Source organism: Durio zibethinus, chromosome 7 (genome assembly GCF_047325235.1).
Source record: "Durio zibethinus cultivar Kanyao isolate XHJ-2024 chromosome 7, ASM4732523v1, whole genome shotgun sequence".
Classification (NCBI taxonomy): domain Eukaryota; kingdom Viridiplantae; phylum Streptophyta; class Magnoliopsida; order Malvales; family Malvaceae; genus Durio; species Durio zibethinus.
The window spans coordinates 12,857,887-12,863,886 of NC_143168.1; positions in this window are offsets into that span (position 1 = coordinate 12,857,887).

The following is a 6,000-nucleotide window of genomic DNA, read 5'->3' on the forward strand; positions in this document are numbered from 1 at the left end:
TAATATTAAATAATTATATCAATAATGTATTGTCAACAAAATTAATGTTAAAATTTTAAATTAGATATGAAATAAAATTAATTTAAAACACACTAAATATGACTATTAAATGATTTTTAATATTATCATTATTATATTTAAAACAATTATTAATAAAAAAATAAAAAAAAATAGTGTTAATTTAACATTTAATTTTATTATAAAATAATCATATTCAATATATTATTGATTTATTGTTTACTACTCAGAATTAAATTGGATGAATATAATTATATCTAATGTTAATTAATGTGAAAATAGTCAAATATTAAAATTAGATTAATTACATATCATGGTTTTTTAAAATTTCTAAGAATTAATTATTAGGGTTAAAATAATTAATTTATTTTTTTAATGTCTACTATTCAACATTCCAATAGAACATTTAATCAACCAATGTATACAACTAGATGTAATGGAATTATGCTGGTATTTAATTTATGTCCAAACAAAAAAAATAAATGTAAGAAAATTCTTAAAATTTTAAAGTATGTGTTAAAAATTATGAAAGGCTAATAAAAAAAAATTTTGGATTAATGATCCAATGGATTATTGGATTAAGACATAAGAATAAAAATCCATTTATATAAATCTTTAATGGACATTATTTATAACTTGTTGAGTTTTTAAATGATTTTTTTATGTAGCCTAATGATTTTGGACTTTTGCTTATATATATTGGATTTATTTATTTGCTTAACTTTTATTTGAACTTATAAGATAGACTAAAAAAGTAATGAATAATATTCGAATTACAAAATTATTATTTAATGTATATTTGTATAAATATTTATTAATTTTTAAAATTTAAGTTTTAGTATTTTTATCATATTTTTATTTAACTATGTAAAAACTTAAAGTAATTATTACATTTAAAATTACAAAAATATTAAGTAATTATTACTAAAAAAATTTTAAAATTATTCAAAGACGTTTAAGTTCGTCCAACTCAAATCAAATCAAATTTTAAAAAATTTAAACCTGAAATAGTCAGAATTCAAGATAGTGGATCTTAAAATTATCTAAATCCAAAAATATCTAAACCTAAGATAAACCGAATTTAAAATGAATCTTAACAAAAATGACTCAAATCTAAAAATAATCCGATTCAAACTCACCCAAATTCACTTGTCTTCCACCTTTTATGTGTAAGCAGTGATACAAGCAAAAAGAAATAATATAGAACTATGTACCAATATAGTCACAAGAATTAGCAAAGAGAGTAGTTCCTTTCTTTTTAATTAATTAAAGTTTGATTTCGTGAGCAATAATCTGAAAATAAAATATTAAATACATCAAATTCATGTGGAGGATGTACATTTAGATAATCTTAAAAAAAAAAAAAAAAAGATCTAAAAAAAAGCTAGAAGCACTCTTGATTGTGTTTAAAAAAAAATAAATACTACCAACAATTTAGTTAAGGTTCAATTTCATTAGATTTTTCTTTTTTTTACGTAAGAAATCATAATTTGAGAATAGATGAAAAGATCACAAGTGTTAAGATTTAAATAAATTTTGTAATTTATGTATTTAAATTGTATATTCGTATCATATAAAATATTAAAATCATTGTACTTATATCATATTTTATACAAAAATTACATGTTATAATTTATATAGACATGAAAATATAATATTTTTTTTTATTTTTTAAATTTATATATAATTATTATTAAAATTTTAAATCGTATTATTTACGTATTTTTTTTATATCATATTTATATTATATTAAAATATTATATTTTAAATTATTAAATCTAAATTCAAACTCTAAAATTCTACTGAATGCCATTTCATATTCAAACAAATCAAATAAATTATTGAAACAATACAAGATACTGGTTACTGATTTGGTTGATTGGCTGTGCAACTTTTAAATAATGGACGGTGGTAAAGTCTTAAATTAGGTTTTTTTTTAAAAGAGAATTCAAACATGCCGACATCATTAAAATTTTATGTGGATATTAAGAATTGTTATCTATATTATATTTAAAATTTTATCTAAATTAAAAATATTAATGAGTAGAGCATTTTTCATTTTCATTATTGATTTTTTATATTATATCATTTCATATGATAAGTATTTTAAATCCATTATCATCCTCATTTTTATGCTCACAATAACTTAATGGATACAAGTAATGTTTAATTTCCTTGGCTTTTTTAAAAAAATAAAAATAAAATTTATTTTTTAGCTTTTTTGTTTTTATTTTAAAAAATTATTTAATTTTTATAAATATATATTAATATATATATATTTTAAATAGAAACATATTAGTTTTAATTAATCTAAAATAAAATTTTATATTATTAAATAAAAAATCTATTTATTAAATATGTAGAATAGGTGCAAAAAAAATTTTAAATCATACCCAATCTGATCTCATTTCAAAAATTAATATATATCCCTATTTTCATATGATAAAGAGTCTAATTCTCCATCAATTTGGATGAATTTAAAATCCCTATACTAAGTTGATGGTGCGAGTTAATCATATCTCAATTCAATAAGTGGATTGACAAAAAAATGAATTACGAAATAACAAAATATATATATTATATGAATAAAATTACAATGATAATTTATTTTTCTTAAAAGAAAGAGAATTTAATTTTAAAATTCATTTCTTTCTAGTTTTTATTATAAAATTTATACTAATTTTGATAAAAAAAATAAAAGAGTTTTCACATTTCTCTCTTTGACGGTTTAAGATAACTATACAATTTTTTTTTTTTTTAATTGTGATCTAAATAATCAAATTCTAATTTCTTCCATATAGTTTTGCATAAGGCTACTTTGAATAAAATTATTCCAAAACTGCTATTTTTCGATGTCACATCCATCCATATAAAACATGTGTCAAGACACAAAAGCTTAATTGAACCGAGCGTTGGGGTTTTTTTTTTTTTTTTTAAAGTAAAAGTGTTGTTTTGAATAAAGTTGTTTCGAAAATACCGTAAAGAGAAATTTCGATAGAATTTAACAAACTTTGACGAAACATTGAACGTGTAGAAGGAGAAAATGTTCAACTAATTACAAAATGTCACGTGTCCTTTGAATATTATTTTAATGTTTATTTAGTGAGTAATTAAATTTTTGTGTTTTGCTAAAATAAATTAAGTGAAGGTTTTCAAGTCACTTAATAAATAAAGATAAAACATGTGAATCAATTAATCAAAATTTAAAGATTCATAATTCAACTAATCAAAATTAATCTATGAATCATTATTTTTATCTTAGATAAACTAAACTAACTTTAAAATAAAATCAAATTTTAATGATTTGTGAATCATTCAATCAAATTTCATATATAAATCTTCTTTTTTTTATCTCTAATTAAATTAAAATAATTTAAATATAAAAAATAAACAGATTAAGTTCTTTAAATATTGTCTCATTCATAAACCTATCCATGGATGAAGGTGCATGCTCGACTTGTGGACTTGGCCCGCTCGAACTTAATCCTTGACATTATTTAATTTAAACGAATTTGTTTTTAATTTAATTTTAATTTTAAAATAGATTTAAAAATATTAATATATTAATTTTTTTTAAAAAAATAAATTGGTGTAAAGTGTTTGGCCTATTTGGGTCGATTAGACCATGGATAAGGGATTTGAGGTGTCAATCTTGCTTGTCCGACTTGTGGAAACCTCTGCCGTATCTCATCTCATACTATAAATATAATCCTCCTTTGACACCCAATTGGGAAAAGAGAAAAATCATAGTCTTCAAAATTTTTAAAAATTCACAAAGAAACATCTGAAAAATAAAATCTCTAGAGTTCCAGCAAATCAAATCAAAAAAGGAAAATCCCAAGTTTTGAAAGATATGAAAAATAAAGTTTTCAAAATTTCAACAAACAAATAAAAAAAATGAAGATTCTAAAATTCTTAAATTTTGGGATTAAATTCAAAGAATTCCAAAAATCTCTTAATTCTGGCATCAAATTCCAAGGCGTCCAAAAATCCCTAAATTTTGGGATTAAATTTCAAGAAACCCAATAACATACACGACAAAAATGACTAGCACTAGCGACAAAAATTCTGTCGCTAATGCTTTTCGTTTCATCGGTAATAGTCATTATTGACTAATTTTCGTTGAAAAAATTGACGCCACTAAAAGTATTTTGTCGATACTTAGAATTTTTGTCTAAGTGTTTTAGCGACGGAAATTTTCATTTGTAATTATTACATTTTGTCGCTAATGGTAATTTTATTTCAATTTATAAAAAATATAATTATGAAATTTCGTCACATGTTTTCTTGTAGTGGTAATTTTTGGGTTCAAGTTTATTATGAAATATAATGATTCTTCAAGAAAATTTTTGCTTGAGAAAAGAATTAGATAATTTTCTTTTATTTAAGATTATATGATATGTTTTACTTAAAAGTCTCATAATTTTGTTTGCATAAGATACCTCATTGCATATATTTAAACCTATATATATATTTATGTGTATATATAGATAAAGGAGAGATTCACTTCTACCAGTATAAGTTTTACATTTTTTTTTTTTATTTTTGGATCAAAATTGCAAAGATTAAAAATATTATTTTGATTCAAATTAATTACGGATTTAATTTTGATATAAAGATAAAAAAAAAACAGTGTAAAACTTTTTAGTTTACATCTTTTTTGTTTCTAATCATTGTTTTCAATATATGAGTGAGATAAGTAAATAAAAAAATAATTTAATCTCATCTTTTGAATCTGTTAAAATTATATGAGAATGAATTAAGTTAGGCCAATGTAAAATTAAAAAATTTTACACTTTTTTTTAATCAGTAATTTTAATAAATCAAAAGAAGAAGAGAGACAAGTGAAAAAAAAAAAGAAATATAATTTAAACTCATCTCTTAAATCTATTAAAATTAATAATTAAAAAAATATAAAATTTTTTATATAAATTTATCTCTCCCACATATATATATATATATATTAGCGAATCCTCAAAAAATTTTAATATGGGTCCAACATATCACATGCAAATCTAAGATTACATCAAACATCAAACATTCAAATTTTAGATTTCACTTTTATAATATATCACTTAACTTTTACATCTTCTAAATAGTAATTGCTTTAATAGGCCAACTATTGAATCTTGCCCCTAATTTGTTTGTTGATATTATTTGTTTTAATTTAAAAATTTTATAATTTTATAAAAAAAAAAAATTCACCCACACATATACAAACATGAATTCAATCTCTAAGCTATATACTGTACTAGATCTTTATCAAATCTCAACAAGAGATTAGGGTGGTTTGACATCTAACTGGATACATATTTAAAAAAAAAAAAAAACACCATTTAAATACAAAAAGCTGAATTTCCAAAATTCCACTTCTTTCTTCATTATGTGTGCCGTCTATATGTGTTGCTTCGGAGAGAAATAAATGACGCAAAAGGGGTGGGGACAGCATTGTCCTGTTGTAAGAGTTGTCTCATCTATAAAGACTCAGCTGTGACAAGTCAAAGGCATTTAGTGTTATTTGATCGGACACCTCAACTACACAATTAAGCCAAACAGTCTATTCAGTGGTAGTTAACAACTATAGCGAAAAGATTATGCCAAGGCGTTATTTCATGCCAACGTAAGTTATTTTTATTTAAATCATGTCATATAATTATATTTTTAAAAAATTATTTATTTATTACATATTAAATATTATAATTAAATGATAAATATTTATTTAAATAAATTTATTAATGATTATTATAATAAATAATTAATATTTTAATAATACGATTACATTAAATAATTTAAATAAAAATTGACATATGCTGATATGATATGAAGTGTACCTTTCATATAATGCTTTCTCGTTAACTATATATGCCCTGTAAGTTGTAACTGAGCATGTAAGAGTAGAAACCCAACCGGTAATGAAGTGCTGTCCCTTTCTCTTTAGAGTTTAAATTAACAATACCATACATTGAATGACGAATCAGTACA